Consider the following 19295-nt stretch of genomic DNA (forward strand, 5'->3'; position numbering starts at 1 on the left):
GGGGATGCATGGAAATGGCTCCCAATACCAGATTTGGAATGGGGGGACAATTCCATGATTTTAGACATGTTACATGGCCATATTCGGAGTTACCATTGTGAAGCTACATATAGGTATTGACCTACATGTAGTGCACACGTGTAATGGTGTCCCTGCACTCACAAAGTTCGGGGAAATGGCCCTGAACTATGTGGGGCACCTTTGCTAGTGAAAGGGTGCCCTCACACTTAGTAACTTTGCATCTAACCTACAGCATGTGGCGGTTAGACATATAGGTGACTTATAAGTTACTTAAGTGCCGTGAAAATGGCCGTGAAATAACATGTGCGTTATTTCACTCAGGCTGCAGTGGCAGTCCTGTGTAAAAGTTTGTCTGAGCTCTCTAAGGGTGGCAAAAGAAATGCTGCAGCCCATAGGGAGCTCCTGGAACCCCAATACCCTGGGTACCTAGGTACCATATACTAGGGAATTAGAAGGGGGTTCCAGTGTGCCAATTGAAATTGGTAAAAGTGGTCACTAGCCAATAGTGACAAATTTAAAGGCAGGGAGAGAAAGATCACTGAGGTTTTGATTAGCAGAGCCTCAGTGACACAGTTAGTCCCTACACAGGTATACACATTCAGGCACAAACTATGAGCACTGGGGTCCTGACTAGCAGGATCCCAGTGAGACAGGCAAAAACAAACTCACATACATGTAAAAATGGGGGTAACATGCCAGACAAGATGGTACTTTCCTACACATCGGTTTCAAGACTATGACAGGATGTTTGTGAGGGGTTAAGGATCTGATGCCGATGAGTAAATTCTGTGGAAGTTAGATACACCACTTAATGACCTAGCTGAATAAATCACAGTACTTATGATTTTGTAAAATCAAAATGCCCTACCTTAGCTGTGTCAGTGTTGTTTTGTGACAGAGGGTGAGCCTATATTACAAAGCCCAGCTTGTGAAATGGAAAATGTGCAGCTCTGCAATTTTGGGTCAAGCAAACATGCAAATTACAATCATGACACTCTAAATGCACTCTGTTAATTTCTAACTGTAAATATGCTTATTTTGAAAATAAAGGCTACATGGTCATACAACTAGATGCAAAATACTAGTCGCACTTTGGGAGTAGTATTTTTGTGACCAGTGTGACAATTTGTGAAGTGACCTATGTACTGATAGGTCGTTTTGCAAATTACCAATTCGTAGTGGGTTGCAGTTCAACCTACATAATGAATATTAATGTGGCAGGTCACAATGTGTGATCCAGGAGGATTCTCTGCCATTACAAGGGTGGTTAGCCTGCCCTGGGTCAGCAGATCCCCATGTTTGCAATTGCTATTAAATAAAGCTATTTTTTTTTAATGCAGTCCATTTTCTTAACTGGAAAATGTGATGCGTTTAAAAATAAAAAATTAAATATTTCAGTTTTATTTTTTAAGATTAGGCACTGGTCCGTGGGACCACTGCCTGCTCTTAAAAAAAAAATTCTAAACATTCTCAAAGGGAAAGTGCCTCCGAGGGGACCCCTTTCATTTGCAAATGGGTTACCACCAACTTTACTTGGTGATAAAGTATAAAAGTTTTGCAACTCCGTTTTGTTGCAAATCATTAATACATCCCATTGCAATTTGGTATTTGTAAGGGTTGCCCTAAACACACCCTTTCAAAAAACTGAATCATTATTAGGTTACAAACCCACATTTTAAATTGGTAATGTGCTACAGAATTGCAAGTTGGGTATGATACCTTAAAACAAGCCTTTGCCCTTGGTGGGCATGTGGCAGGGCAGCCATTTTGTGCAGCCAGTGTGCTTTGGTTTTGCCATAGGTCTGCATGTGTTCTTTGATGTCCATGCCTTTGTTGTGAAGCCATTTTAGTCATAGCTCCATGCACGTTATTTTAACACACTAGGCTGCTGTGCACTTTAACCTAGATATATTTTATTTGGCTTTGCATTGTTATTTTTACAATAACCATTTATACAGTCTTGTTTTATTTCCTTCTATCTTACTGTTTTTGCCTCTGTTCTCAAACAAGACATTCTTGATCACTCTGTGCTTTGTTCAAGGCTACAGTTTGGTACATTGTCGGTGAACGTGGTAGAAGTTTAGTCTCTAACATTCGTAGAAAATACACATCCTTACATAGGGACATTTTCTCAGAACATCAGCTGTGTTATTATTAAAATACTTCCTTGTCCCATTACACGTTAGAGGGAGAGTCTGGCCAGGGAACCACGACTGTATGCTGATTGCTGAATGCTAGGCTACAGATGCTAATGCAGACCACAGGCCTTTGCTCAGGTATGAGGGTTGATGTCCTCCCGGGGGAACCTGAAAGGCAGAATTAGAGCTTAATATGCTGTGCTCGCATTATAACTTAGATAGGAAACAATCCATCGATTATAGTGACAATATGATAGCATTGTTTTTATGGTTCACTCTTCTCGTCACAATTTTAATAGTCATGTTGTGTCGTCCTGGTTATTGCAGCTCACGCTTTGCTAACTAAGATGCAGTTGTTTTATTAACCTCATTATTGAAACATATACTGCCTCTGTTTGTCGTTTATAAATGAGACTGAATTATATATGAGAGAACCGGAAGCGACCTGAGTGACCACGAGTTCCCTGAGAAGCCTAGTATGTCATGCGCTCAGCTGCCCAATCATCACTATCCTTTTGTAGAGATGAGGCCCTGCTAGTTAGCCGGAACAAAACCCGGATTTAGAGTGACAGGTGTCACCCACAGTGGGTTAGACTCAGTCTCCCACACCATGGACGATTCTGATGCTCAAAATCCAGTAATCTCATTATAATAATGAGAGCCTACGCGACACCTTCTTGCTTGTTGTTCTGAACATGTGGCGGCTGACTTTTTGTGTAGCCTATGTGTAGCCTATGTGTACTATAATTACTTTTCCAAACCATTTTCTAGACATATTGACAGAAGAGACCTATGCCTTTTTGTTTTTGTTATTTTTTTTCTTTTCCCTTGATATAAGTTTAATGTGCTTGAGAATGATTGTAGTTCAGTGTTTTTTGATGCATTTTTCCATTTTCCCCTGCACCTCCGTGACGCTCCTGGGATTTTGTATATGCCCTAATGAGACACCAGCAATTATTTTTCAATTTTTTCATGTTTTTCTGCATCCCCTGCCTGCCATAGATGTCTCATAGGCCATAGACATACACCAGGAATAAGTATGTAAGAATTATTCAATTTTCCCCTGTCTGCCATCGCTGTCTCATAGGCCATAGACGTGCATAAGCAATGATTTTTTTAAGGATTATTCCATTTTCCCGAACCCTGGGCCTGCCACAGGTGTTTCATTGGAGCACACCAGCAAAAACTTTTAAGGATGATTCCATTTTCCCCTGCATCCCCTGTCTGTCATAGGTATTTTATAGGCCATGGGCGCACGCCAGCAATAATGTTTAAGGATTTTTCAATTTTCCCCTGCACCCCCTGAATGCCATAGATGTCTCATAGGTGACACTAGCAATAATCTTTTTAAGACTATTCCTTTTTCCCTGCATCCCCTGCCTCCCATAGGTGTCTCATAGATGCACACCATCAACAATTTTTTAAGGATTATTTCATATTCCCCTGAACCCCTTACCTGCCATTGATGTACTATAGTCCATAGACACACACCAGCAATATTTTTGTAAGAATTATTCCATTTTCCCATGCAAGCCTCGCCTGACATAGGTGTCTTATAGGCCAAAGGTGTACCTTAGCAATCATTTTTTTAAGGATCATTCCATTTTCACTGCACCTCCTGTCTGCCATAGCTGCCTCATAGGCCAAAGGCACACACCAGCAAAATGTTTTATAAGGATTATTCCTTTGCCCCTTGCCTACCATTTGTGTCTCATAGACACAGACCAGCGATGATTTTTTGAAGCATTAGTTCATTTACCTCGGTACTCCCTGCCTGCACTAAGTGCCTCATAGGGCATAGGGGCACACCATCAATACTTTTTTAAAGAGTTATTCCATTTTCCACTGCATCCTCTACCTGCCACGGGCATCTCCCAAACCTTAAAGGCACATAAAATTACCTTATCAATCCGTATGTTAAATATAATGTTTATGCAATGTTTGAATTGAATACACTATGGTTAAATATTTGTGTTGACCTCACTAAATATATTGTCTGTAGATTTGAACTGCAAATGCCACGTTTCACAGAATGTGTTTCATTCTCTGGCAGTGTGGGATTCCAAATAGTTTCCATAGGAACAGCTTTTTATGTTTTGCTACTAACTTTAGTGTTGTTTGACAAATCTTCACAAAATGTTTGAAACTAGTTTGCCATCCTCTTCAGCTGCTGTCTGGAAAGTTTCGGGTTGATCTATCAAGTGGGAGCAGAGAAAAAAGGGTGGTCCCAAAACAAATTTCCTCATGCTTTTTCCCGTAGGGATTTTAGACACCACTAGAGCCAGACCGCTAAACTGAATTACACCAAATTTGGCAGAAAGCTAGATCTAGGTCCAAAAGATCTCTTTTTGTAATTTGGTGTAAATCTGTTGAAGTTATTATCCCCGCGCCAACAGCAATGCAGTGATGGGTTAGCTGAAACCTGACTCGGTTCCCGGTGGGGAAACTCAACTTTAAAAGTGATAAAAGAGTTCAGTGTAGAGGTAAACTGACCCCCTGCGACTGATGGCAGAGTCTGTGAAGGACCCCTCATGGGCAAGAAATTGTCCCAAAAAACATTTTTTTTTTAGTATGTAAGGATTTGCGGATCAACTGAGGTGCTCAGTGCAACCCCCTATGTGCCCTGAAAATAAAAAAAAACACATACAGCCACTCACAGACCCATACATCTACTCATACACTCCCTCACACACACTTACACACCCACACAACCACTCACACACCCACGAAACCACTCACACACCCACTGATGGACCCACACAGATACTCACTCACCTATGCACACGTCCACTCACTCAACCACTTACACATCCACACAACCACTCACACACCCATACAGCCACTCACACACTCACTCACAGAACCACAAAACCACACACACACCCACTCACAGACTCACACAACCGCTCACATACTCTCACACCCACTCAGACAACCACTCACACATCCACTCAGACAACTTCTAACAGACCCACAAAACCACTCGCACATCCACTCACAGACCCACATAGCCAGTCACACATGCATTCACACACCCACTCACATATTCCCCCACACACTTACACACCCACACAGCCACTCACACACCCACTCACGGACCTGTGCAGCCACTCCCACACACACTCACACACCCACTTATATGCCCACACAGCCACTCACACGCCCATGCAGCCACTTACAGACCCACTCACAGGCTCACAAAACAACTCACACCCACTCAGACTCACACAACCACTCACACACCCACTCACATACACAACCACTTACACACCCACACAACCACTCACACACCCACTCGCACACCCATACAGCCACTCTAACACCCACTCACAGCCCCACAAAACCACTAACAGACCCAGTCACACACTCACACATCCACTTTCACACCCACAGAACCACTCACACACCAACTCACTCACCCTCAGATACACCTAAAAAAACACACCCACAAAGCTATTCACACACTCACACAACCCGTTTCATATCCACACAGCCACTCACACTTCCACTCACATACCCATACAGCTACTCACACACCCACTCATAGACTGACAAAACCACTCACATGCTGACTCATAGACCCACACAGCCACTCATACACACACACACACACTCACAAACCCACTTGCACAACCACTTACACACCAATTCACACACCCACTCACAGACCCACAAAACCACTCACACACCTACTCACAGAGCCATGCAGCCACTCACACACCCACTCATGCACCCACTGACACTTACACACCCACACAACCACTCACATACATACCCACGAAACAGCATATGTTTGTATTAAATGTGTTGGTGCATTGCATTTATAGAACGATTACAAGTTACCTTACATTATTTTTTAATTTTTAGTTTAGAAATATATAGGAATAAATATGTGAATAAAATGCATCTATAAAGTTGTGTCAAACGGAAGTTCAATTGTTATTAAAAAACAGTGAAAATCACTAAAAAACAAAGGTTACAGGGACGTTATAGTTAGGAAATAGCATTAAAAACTGTAGAAAATCAGTGAAAACATTAAAGGTTACGGGGACATCATTGCTAGGAAACAGAATTGAAAAAAAAACGTAGAAATTCACTGAAAAAACAAATGTTAAAGGGACATTATAGTTAGGTTCTGATTTTACACACACAGAACCACAGAAATTCAGCAGTTATAGTTACCTGAGCTACCTATAACATATGCCCTGCAATGCACTGCTTATGTACTCACATATTACGTCACTCAAGACACGTTGAGTAACATCACGTCAGAGAATATATATCTGTTGTTGCTGTGTATAGTGGATGTTAATCAATGCAACTCTGAGTCTTCTCCTTATGCTTTCCGATAAAAGACAACGAGAAGCAGCAGGAACTAGGGATATTTTTAATATGCTCACTCTCTGGAGCAAACAAATCATATTAATGTACGAGATATGCTTTCACCAGGAACTATGTCTATCCTGCAGTCAAAATATCTGTGACATAGAGTATTGTGAGCCTTTTTTTTAAATATATCTGTTACAATGATTAAGTTGGCCCACCAGGTTCTTTGATGGCTCAACAAGCAATGCTTAGGGCCAAATAATAAGAAGGTGAACAATTGATCTTCTGCAGTATGTGAGGTTTTAGAGCAATGGTTTAGGCAAATGTCATATCTACTTTGACCAATGTGGCCTCCTCAATCAATATGTAACAAAGAAAGCTCAAGCATGAAATCTGTACAATTATTTTGAACTGTGGGGCATCTTTAAATCCCATATTTTTCATTCTGTTACCTCATCGCATTCACAGTAGTTATTTTTTGTACATGAAATTTGATCTGACATAAGGTAAGTGCCTTCTACAACCCGCCGACTTTGTCGAAATTATTTTCCTAAATGATGAGGCATAAGAAGCATAGCACAAATTTAATAAACTTAATGTAAATAAATTTCCAGTTCCCGATGAGTTAATCACATAACTATATTTCAATTATTATTAGGTTGAAAGCTGGTCATCATACAGATACAGTTAATCATATCAACATTCATGATAACATATCACATTGCAGTAGATGACAATTGAGAAAAGCAACAATTGCAGCTTTGAAGACAGCTAGGCGTAATTGTTTTTAACTGAAGAGGACGAGAAACTGATTGTATTCGTGTTTTATTTTTGCCTTACCGGGTATACCCTCTGAGACTCGCATACTTCTTTAGGTCTAGTCTAGATCTGATCGGTGCATCTCCCTAAACACATGTGCATAAAACTCACAGATAGGGCCTAATTGTGAGTTCAGGTGTTGTTTATCGCCCCTGATAAATAACACCTCTTACAAGTTTATGGGTAATAACGTGCTGATTATGGTGTTTAATACACCAAAATACGCATGATACAGTAAATTCTATGGCCCTCATTCTGACCTCGGCGGTAAAAGGCGCTTACCGCCGGTCAGAAGCCCGCCATAACACCGCCGCGGTCGCGGGCAACCGCCACGGTCATTCTGACCCGCCACTTGTAAACCTCCAAAAATCCGACATCCACAAAAGTCCGCCACACCAAAGGTCAGCGAAAAAATGGCGATGAGCAAACCTCCACCGTCACGCCAACAGAAATACGCCCATGCCATTCCGACTCACGAATCCACGCGGCGGTCTTTCAACCGCGGTATTCCATTGGCGGTACACACCGCCGCGGTCAAAATACACACACACGAACAAAACACTACCACATTGGACAATTTGAAATACACACACCTGAGACACATACAACACTCCCACACACCCAATACAATATAAAACACACACCCACATCACCCACAAACCCCTACGACAACAATTGCGATACTAGGACACAGAGAGACAGCACTGCATAGAGTAGACCATCACACAGAGGCACATCACAACATCACCCACACAATAACCACGCACAATACACCATACACCACCACACACATTACACCCCACAACACATACAACTCCCCTCACCTCACCCACACCACCCCATGGCACCCCAAAGACACCCCAGGTTCTCGGACGCAGAACTCAGGGTCATGGTGGAGGAAATAGTCCGTGTAGAGCTCCAGCTATTCGGGGCACAGGTGCAGAACACCACAATTGCTAGGAAGATGGAGCTATGGCAAAGGATAGTCGACAGGGTCAACGCTGTGGGACAGCATCCACGCAATCGGGACGACATCAGAAAGCAATGGAACGACCTACGGGGGAAGGTGTGTTCCATGGTATCCCGGCACAACATCGCCGTGCAGAAGACTGGCGGCGGACCCCCACCTCAACCTCCAGAATTCACAGCATGGGAGGAGGAAGTCTTTAACATCCTGCATCCTGAGGGCCTCGCAGGAGTAGGCGGAGGAATGGACTCTGGTAAGTCAATTCTCAACTACTACTGCCACCCCACCCCACCTGCATGCCAGCAAATACCCCCACCCTCACCCCCACCCCCATCACAACAACTCCTTGCAAATATCTCACCATCACAAGCCACCCACCCCAACACCAAGCCCTGCATGCGACCACAAAGCATGCACACGCATCACCAAAGCATGCCCACTGCACACACACATCACCCCCACAAGCCACCCTCACAAAAGCCACCACAAGGGAATGCCTGCACTTGGGTACACGGCCACCCACCCATTACATCAAATGCCACACACAGAAGCAATAACCATACCCTTATACCCCTGCAGGACCCGAACGCCACCACACCGCCACGGAGGGTCCACAGATGTCCATCCCACCCCCAGAAGACGCCCCCAGCGATGACAGCAGCTCTGTCTCCCTGGACCCTGATGACCAGCCCGGACCATCGGGGACCTCTGGACAGTCGGTTCCCCACACACAGCCACAGGCTACAGCAGACCTAACCCCCTCTGGGAACACCAGCACAGCTTCCACCCAGCGGGCCCATGCCTCTGTCTCCAGGACACGTCAATCAGCGGTGTGTCCGCCACTACAGGGCACCCAGGTTGACCCACCACCCCAACAACAACAGGGACCTGGGGGCAGTGGTAGTGGGCACACCGTCCAGGGGACAGAGGCCCAGGGAAACAGGGGAACTGGGAGGGCTGCTGTGCGACAGGGGGGGGAAAGGCCCAGGGAACCCACTCTCCAAGAGGCCCTCTCCTCCATCATGGGAGCCTACCACCACTCCCAGGAGACGATGGCGACGGTACTGGCAAGGTTTCAGGAGATCCAGGCACAGCAGGAGGAACGGTACATGGGGTTCAGAGAGGAACTCAGGAACATTGGTTCCGCAATGGGGACCATCGTCTTCGCCCTTAACCAGATAGTCACCACATTGCTGGACCATGTGGCACCCCAAAGGGCCCCTGTCACTAGCCTGGACTAGGAACAGCCTACCACCTCCGCCGGCGCTAGTGGACAGGAGGCCCCCACACAACGACGGGCCACCAGAACCCCACCTCCTGCTGAAGAACAACCACCCGCAAGCGGAACCTGAGATCACACAAGAAGACAGAGTAGGATGCCAAGACCCCCGCCAGCAGAAGATACCCCCTGATGTCATCCCACTGTCCCACATTGTCACCCTGTCCAACCTGAAACTGCCCCTGCTCCATCCTTACACAGGCATATGGACAATGCACCTGTGAAACTGAGAACTGGACTCTGCCATGGACATTACTCCACCCCCACCCATCACCGTTTTACAATCATGTCCCTATATGTAGCACTTGAAATAAATCACTATTTGCACTTAAATTAACAGGAGTCTGCTTGTAATTTTCAAAGATGTATTACACATAACGGTGCAATTATGTTCTGTTACATTGTGATGACAACATACCAATGTCAATAAGCAGTAGTCCATGGGCAAACAAAGCAGAAGTCATGCAGTGGGTCATACAGCTCTGAAAAGGGAAGGGAAAGTCACAAGTCAGTGAAAAGGAACTGGGGGGAAACACAGACAGTAGAGACGCAGGAGGCCTTAAGTCAATGTGAAATGGCGCGGTTGCTTCTTACCTGTGTGCTACTGAAAATATTGTCGTATGACTGTATCCCTGTTGTCCGTGTCGTCCCCGTCGTCTTCCTCCTCTTCACTCTCCACAGGCTCCACAGCTGCTACAACACCACCATCTGGACCATCCTCCTGCAGGAAAGGCACCTGGCGTCGCAAAGCTAGATTGTGAAGCATACAGCAGGCCACGATGATCTGGCACACCTTCTTTGGTGAGTACATTAGGGATCCACCTGTCATATGCAGGCACCTGAACCTGGCCTTCAGGAGGCCGAAGGTCCGCTCGATCACCCTCCTAGTACGCCCATGGGTCTCATTGTACCGTTCCTCTGCCCTGGTCTGGGGATTCCTCACTGGTGTCAATAGCCAGGACAGGTTGGGGTAACCAGAGTCTCCTAATAACCACACACGGTGTCTCTGTAGCTGTTCCATCACGTAAGGGATGCTGCTATTTCTCATGACATAGGCGTCATGCACAGACCCAGGGAACTTGGCATTTACATGGGAGATGTACTGGTCAGCCAAACAGACCACCTGGACATTCATGGAATGATAACTTTTTCTGTTCCTGTACACCTGCTCACTTTCTCTGGGGGGAACCAAAGCCACATGGGTCCCATCAATGGCACCAATTATGTTGGGGATATGTCCAAGGGCATAGAAATCACCCTTCACTGTAGCCAAATCGCCCACCTCAGGGAAAACAATGTAGCTCCGCATGTATTTCATCAGGGCAGACAACACTCTGGACAAAACTTTAGAAAACATAGGCTGAGACATCCCTGATGACATGGACACTGTTGTTTGGAATGAACCACTTGCCAAAAAATGGAGTACTGACAGAACCTGCACCAGAGGGGGAATCCCTGTGGGTTGGCGGATGGGTGACATCAGGTCTGGCTCCAGCTGGGCAACCAGTTCATGTATAGTAACTCTATCAAGCCTGTAAGTCAGTATGACATGTCGTTCTTCCATTGTCGACAGGTCCACCAGCGGTCGGTACACGGGAGGATTCATCCTTCTCCTCACAAGTCCCAGCCGACGGTGCCTAGGAAGGACAACATGGAGCACAGAGTCAAGCAACCCACAGGTACGTTCACACAGCTTGCACATTAAAAAAGTCGCAATGCATTGAAAGGCTTGTGTGAGTGGCAATGCACGGCCTAGGCCTGTGTGACGCAGTTGAAATTATGCCATGTGGGCCCTTGAAATGGCGGCTGCCTGACCTGTGAAGTGTGACAATGGGATGGGGGCTCATTGCGCTGGCGTGGCACACCGCGGCGGTCGGCGGTCGAAGACCACGGCGCAAAGCCGCATTGGTTAACATTGAACCCTATGGGTCTCAGGAGCCAATGAGGATGTGCGCCGGCAGTCGCGGTACGCACCGCCGCGGTACGCACCGCAGCGGGCGTGACCGCCATTTTCTATCTGATTAATCACTCGAGACCTGATCATCCACAGGAGAGGACCTATACTGCAAGTGCTGCTGTGAACTCGGTCTGGAAGGGACAATGGCTGCTGCGACTGGGGAAAGGGCCCCTGCCTTCACAACCGAAGAGTTGGAGAAACTCGTGGATGGGGTCCTCCCCCAGTATGCGCTACTCTATGGTCCTCAGGACCAACAGGTAAGTACACAGGGTGCTCGTCGAATGGGCTATGCCTGTGTTGAGTGCGGCGGATGTAAGATGGTGGGGAGGGGAGCGAATGAGGAGGGCAACGCACTCCTGATGAGAGCATGTGCCACATGGCAAGGTTGGTGAGGGGGGTCCACTCACATCGACCATGCAGAAAACTGATGAGATTTCCTTTCCTACCCTGTACATGTCACATAGGTCAGTGCCCATCAGAAGATCGACATTTGGCGTGCCATCGCCAAGGACGTCCGGGCCCTGGGGGTCCACAACAGACGGGGCACCCACTGCCGAAAGAGGTGGGAGGACATCCGCCGCGGGACCAAGAAGACCGCTGAGTCTCTGCTGGGGATGGCCTCCCAACGTAGGCGGGGTGCCAGCCGCCAATTGACCCCCCGATGTCCCGGATCCTGCCGGTGGCCTACCCCGATTTGGATGGGCGCTTGAGGACATCACAGCAGACACAAGGGGGTGAGTATCTGCACATTCTGTTATCTTTGCGCGCAGTGGAGGTGTCTGTGTTGGGGAGGAGGGCTGTGGGTCACTCTAGGCCAGGGCGCTTTCTGTAGGCTAGTCCCCTCCGTTAGGCATGGCCTGTGCCCCCGCCCCCACCTCTGTAGGGAGCCAAGTACAGCTATCCATGGTCCTGCATCACCCATGTGTGCATTTGTCGTCCATAGACCTGTAGGCCTAGTCACAAGAACTGAGTAGTGTACCCCGATTGCGCGGCGTAGTGCTGGGGGCTTCTGTGTCTGTCCTCTCCGACAATGTTGTTGCCAATGCATGCACTCAACCTGTCTTCATTTCTCCCCCCACCCATTTTCTTTTTCATCCTGTGCATGTGTGCATCAGCATCATCAGGCGGAGGAGACTTGCCATCGGCGCACGAGGGAGCTGCATCTCACATGGCCCCGGAGGGCCATGCAACCGACTCCGAGTTCGCCAGTGAGATGGAGGGCGAGGGGAGCTCCACAACGGGGAACCGTGGAGACGTCAGCGACACCGACACGTCCTCGGAAGGGAGCTCCCTTGCGGTGGCGGCAACATCCGTGCCCACCGCCACAACAGGTACAGCCGCCACCCAGCGCACCAGCCCCGCCCTCCCAGCAGCCCCTCAGCCTTCGGCCCGTGCCCGCTCGGCCAGAAAGGCGGCCATCTCCTTCGCCCCAGGCAACTCAGGCCCTGCCCCAGTTACCCCTGCTGCCCTCAGTGAGGAGGTCACTGACCTCCTGAGGACGCTCATTGTTGGGCAGTCTACCCTTTTGAATGCCATCCAGGGGGTGGAAAGGGAGGTGCATCGTAGCAATGCATACCTGGAGGGCATTCATTCGGGTCAGGCTGCCCATCAGCGATCGTTCCAGGCTCTGGCCTCAGCACTGACGGCAGCCATTGTCCCTGTTTCCAGCCTCCCTCCTCCAACTGCCTCCACCCATTCCCAGTCTCCTGTTCCTCAGCCTATCCCATCCACACCATCAGACCAGCCTGCACACACCTCAACACCCAAGAGCAGCTCATCCAGACATAAGCACCACAGATCCCACAAGCATTCACACAAGCAACATCCACATGCAGACATTGCAACAGTCACTACCACCTCTGTGTCCCCCTCCTCCTCGTCTCCCTCCTCCCTCCCTGTGACGTCTCCACTCACACCTGCATGCACACCACCATCAGCCAGTACGTCCATCACCACCACACCCACCAGAACACTCCGCACACGTGCAGTCACCACCCCCACTAACATCTACACGTCCCCTGTGTCCTCTCCCAGTGTGTCTGTCACCCCCTCTTCCAAACCACACAAACGCAGGCAGCCACCCACCCAACAGCCATCCACCTCACAACAGCCTCCGTCACAAGCACCTGCACTCAAAGACAGCACACTTGACTCTCCCACAACCACATCCTCTTCCTCCACTCCCATACCCACTGCACCTACCCTTCCCATTGCTCCTAAAAAACTTTTCCTCTCCAAACATAACCTCTTTGCATCACCTGACCCACCCACTCCATCTGGTAAGAGTCCACAGAGCACCTCAGCCACCACCAGCCCTGCATCTAGGATGACCATTGTGCAGGGCTATTGGAGTCCACCAGCTGCTAGGGCAGGAACATCGGCCAGCAGCAAGGGGACAGCCAGCCCACCCCCTGGGAAGAGGACTAAAAAAGTAAAGGGCTGGCGAGACAAGCCAGAGACGGCTGCCACCAGGGACAGTAGCCTTGCCCCGTCACCTGCCACATCAGCCAAGGGAGGCAAGGGCCACAGAGCTTCAGCCAAGGAGGGCAAGGGCAGCAGGGCGGAGAAGTCAGCCAGCAGGCGAGCTGACCAGGAGGGCCCCACCAGCCCCAGTCCGGGTGTGACGGACGACACCCACTGGCCCAAGACTCCATCACAGGAGGGCCCCGAAAACGCAAGGTCGGAGGGTGACTAAGCACGGAGTCTTGGCCAGGACTGGCTCCTTAGAAAGACAGGACAAGCACCGCTGAACTGGGCCCCGCCGTCTCAAGCACCGCTCCGCTGGGGACCGCCGTCTCAAGCACCGCTGAACAGGGCCCCGCCAAGACAGGCACAGCTGAACTGGGCCCCGCCGTCTCAAGCACCGCTGAACAGGGCCCCGCCAAGACAGGCACCGCTGAACTGGGCCCCGCCGTCTCCAGCACCGCTCAGCTGGGGACCGCCGTCTCAAGCACCGCTGAACAGGGCCCCGCCAAGACAGGCACCGCTGAACTGGGCCCCGCCGTCTCAAGCACCGCTCCGCTGGGGACCGCCGTCTCAAGCACCGCTGATCTGGGCCCCGCCGTCTTCAGCACCGCTCCGCTGGGGACCGCCGTCTCAAGCACCGCTGAACAGGGCCCCGCCAAGACAGGCACCGCTGAACTGGGCCCTGCCGTCTCAAGCACCGCTCCGCTGGGGACCGCCATCTCAAGCACCGCTGAACAGGGCCCCGCCGTCTCCAGCACCGCTCCGCTGGGGACCGCCGTCTCAAGCACCGCTGAACAGGGCCCCGCCAATACAGGCACCGCTGAACAGGGCCCCGCCGTCTCCAGCACCGCTCCGCTGGGGACCGCCGTCTCAAGCACCGCTGAACAGGGCCCCGCCAAGACAGGCACCGCTGAACAGGGCCCCGCCGTCTCCAGCACCGCTCCGCTGGGGACCGCCGTCTCAAGCACCGCTGAACAGGGCCCCGCCAAGACAGGCACCGCTGAACTGGGCCCCGCCGTCTCAAGCACCGCTGAACAGGGCCCGCCAAGACAGGCACCACTGAACTGGGCCCCGCCGTCTCCAGCACCGCTCCGCTGGGGACCGCCGTCTCAAGCACCGCTGAACTGGGCCCCGCCGTCTCCAGCACCGCTCCGCTGGGGACCGCCGTCTCAAGCACCGCTGAACAGGGCCCCGCCAAGACAGGCACCGCTGAACTGGGCCCCGCCGTCTCCAGCACCGCTCCGCTGGGCCCTTCATCTCAAACACCTCTCCGCTGGGCCCTTCATCTCAAGCACCTCTCCGCTGGGCCCTTCCTGTCAAGCACCTCTCCGCTGGGCCCTTCCTGTCAAGCACCTCTCCGCTGGGCCCTTCATCTCAAGCACCTCTCCGCTGGGCCCTTCCTGTCAAGCACCTCTCCGCTGGGCCCTTCATCTCAAGGACCTCTCCGCTGGGCCCTTCATCTCAAACACCGCTGGCCCATTGGCAGAAGGGGCAGGCCCTCATCTGTGTCGGGCAGGGCTGCACGAAGCACTCTGGGCACCAGTCCCCCTCCTGAACCTGTGGAGACTGTTATCCACTTGAGAGACTGTGGCTTTGCACTCCCCAGGATGGCCCAGTGGGCTGGCCACCCACTGTATGGACTTTTGAGACTGTGGCTTTGCACTCTCCAGGATGGCCCAGTGGGCTGGCCACCCACTGTATGGACTTTTGAGACTGTGGCTTTGCACTCCCCAGGATGGCCCAGTGGGCTGGCCACCCACTGTATGGACTTTTGAGACTGTGGCTTTGCACTCCCCAGGATGGCCTGGTGGGCATCGAGGCCCCTCGTGGATCTGGCGTCGTGGACTCATGTGGCTGAGGTGCCCCTCCTTCCCTTCCCCCTGAGGTGCCTGTAGTTTTATCATCTGATGCCCCAGCAGTGTTCTCTCCAATGGTATCTGGTCTCGTGTGTGGGCTTTGCCCATGTGTTTGTGCACATTGGCCCACGGACTATGGAACTTTGCCAAAATGTGCAGGACTTATGGCCTATCTATATATTTTTAACTATGTTCATTTTTTAATATGTGTATTTCATATTTCATATTTCCCATTACTTCTATTGAGATTTAATATACTTCTATTTTTATGATCATTTTATTTTGTCTTTGCATTATTCCGGGGGGTTTGGGGGGTGTCACTCTGACTTGTTGCTCTGCATTGGTGTGTAGGTATTTGGGGTGGGGGGGTGGGTGTATCGCGTATGTGTGTGCCCGTAACCTTTCCTCCTCCCCCCTCCCCTGTGTCGTAGGTGCAGTACTCACCGTTGTCGTCTGCGCCGGCGTTCGTACTCGTGGTAGATGAGCAGGTAGACAATGGCAGGTAGGATGTTTAATTCGGGTTCCATGCTGTTCTCCTTCCTCGTGGAGTGTGTATCGGTGAGCGTTTTCCCGTTCGTAGTCTGTTTCCGCCGTGTTTTTATCGGCGGGGCTCCCGCCCCGGAAAAGGTGGCGGATTGGTGAGTCGTGATAGTGTGGGCGGTACATTGTCTGCCACCTGTCTGTTGGCGGTGACCGCCGCGCTGTTTGTTTCTACCGCCGTGGCGGTCGGAGTGTTGAAGTGGCGGTCTGTGTTGGCGGTTCCCGCCAGGGTCAGAATTCCTTTTTTTTGACCGCCTGCCTGTTGGCGGGTTGGCCGCCGCTTTAACACCGACCGCCAGGGTCAGAATGACCACCTATGTGTGTTTCCCCTGTTAAATTATGGCAGGTTTAAACTCCTAAACTGAATGATGGTTGAGTTATTTAAGACATTCGATAAATACCAGAACCGCTATATACCTTCAAACGCGTAATTCCGACCCATGCATAAAACAGGGTCAACACATTGGTACTCCTAAGTCAGTGTTCCTGCGAGGATCATGGGTCTTTCGTGCAGTGGAGGGCCATTTCTTTTCTCGCTGTTAGTAACAGCACTGCTACAAGGCGTCGACTGTAGGTACCTTGGCTACATATCCGAGCATAGCGACATCCTGTGTTGCGGGAACTTCCCATTCTACCACCTCGGATATCACACTCAACACCCCCTCCTATAATCAGCAATAATGTGACACACCCATGCTGAGTAAAAAAAATGAGCCTGAGGTTGACGACATCAATGGCATTCATGTGATCTGGAGCTACCAAATTTCTGTAGTTTAGCAGGGTTTAATATAGCTTGTACAAAAATGTAGAGTGTATGAGCTTTTCTTTATAATTCATCAAGTTTGTTTCCAGGTAAACACAGCAATATGACCGTCTGCAAACATCCCATAAAGCCCCAAGGTCCTCCCATCAGACGATCGCTGTCAGCACAGGAACACTTTGATATTTGTCGTTTGACAATTTGTATGCTTGGAGACCCTTACCCTTGGAGTACACAAGAGATAGCTGTGCGGAGCTTGACCAGGCCCACACTCTCCATCTCAACAACCATGTATGGTATAAGTGGATGGGGGGAGATACTAATACATAGCAAAAGGCTTGAGTTGATACGTAGTAATATTCAGCGTCTGTAACTGCCAATCCTCCCTTAGCAGAGGCAACGTCATAATATCTCATCTCAGACGTCCATGATTACCGGCCCTTATCAGTTTGCTAAGGTCTGAACGGAATATCTTAAAAGAACCTGTGTCAGAGCTATCAGTTTATTTATGAACAGATAAAGTAATTTGGACATAACCACTATTTTGACAATCGTCATTCTCCCTGCCAGCAATCAATAAACGTAGATGTATAAACTTTTCACAGAACCTCAGAACAAACTGGTTCCATGCCCAGTGTTCTGGCATGGAGCCATGTTACATCATTACACTTCTTCCTCTTTACATTAGAACAGAAGTAACATGAGAACAAAAAAACACATTCGAACAGAAAGAAAAAGAGGGTAGAAAGAACTACACAACATCACGCAAATGTAAAGGAAACCTGCGTGTTCTGGCACTCCTACGAGTATTATCAGACCTTAAATCAATGTCAGAGAGAAAACGATAAGAAGTATCATCTCTCCTGTCGGCCACACCACACCCCCCAAAATGTGCTACACGACTATGATTCCAGATGCGACCATCATCCGTCTTGACAGCATTTTTAAACAGCTTAATGATAGTTTTTGGAGAGGTATATTTTGACCAATTTTGACACCCAACAGGAGCTTTGATCTTTACTTTATCTCCAACCTCAAAATTTGTAACTTTCGCATTATTCCTTTTATCAACATAAATCTTCCTTTTGCTTTGCAGAGACACTTCTTTGTCTCTCCAGTCCCCAATACCATTGTTTTTCAAACCCTTCCCAGCAACCATCCAGCCAGGACACAAACAAGTATTTGGAGACCTTCCCCTGAGCAGTTCAAAAGGAGTCTTCCCCGTTGATGCATGAGGAGTGTACCTGTAAGCTGTTATACGACCCTGCAGTTCTTTTCTCCAATCTAAACAGTTTACTTTTGCTAATTGTATACACTCCTTTAAAGTCCTGTTAAATCTCTCCAAAGCACCATTCGCCTCTGGATGATATAACGCAATTTTTTTATGTACAATTCCACATTTTACAAAATACTCCTCCATCTGAGTAGAACAGAACTGCGGACCATTGTCAGAAAGAATAGAGTTAGGAAAACTCTCGCGTTTGAACACAGATTCTAAAAAACTGATCACAGATTGAGAAGTGATCTCTCTCACCAAACTCACCTCCACCCATCGTGAATACAAATCCAGCAACACCAACAGGTAAGGAGTCTGATGTTCTCCATGCAATGGCCCCACAATATCGATAGCTAATTCATCCCATGGACTTTTTGGTAAACTTCTACAAACCATAGGTGAACATCTTGGTTTGAGCACCTTATCACTAGCTTGACAAGGTGTACACTCCCTAACAGTACGTTCCACCATCAAATCTAATCCAGGCCACCAGAAATCCTGACGGATGCGCTCTTTGGTTTTAGAAATGCCCATATGCCCTTCATGAGCCATGTTCACGATGACTTCTCTCAAACTCAATGGGGGAATCATTCTTGTGCCCCTCATTAGAACACCATCAACAATGGCTAACTCATTCGCAACTAACGACCAAGGTTTAACCAGACTTCGAGACTTATGCTGTTCCAAAAGAGACATCACAGAACACAATTCACTATCCTTTTGCAACTCATCCCTCCATTCATCTTCCTTTACAGCCCCCATCGTAACATCACAAACTCTTATGCCACACTCAGCATCACATTGATCGTTTTCATCCTGAGATTTATCATTCTCTACCACCTCCACCAATCTCGACAGACAGTCTGCCGTTACATTTGTCTTTCCCGGAA

This window comes from Pleurodeles waltl, chromosome 4_1 (assembly GCF_031143425.1).
Source record: "Pleurodeles waltl isolate 20211129_DDA chromosome 4_1, aPleWal1.hap1.20221129, whole genome shotgun sequence".
In the NCBI taxonomy this organism is placed as follows: domain Eukaryota; kingdom Metazoa; phylum Chordata; class Amphibia; order Caudata; family Salamandridae; genus Pleurodeles; species Pleurodeles waltl.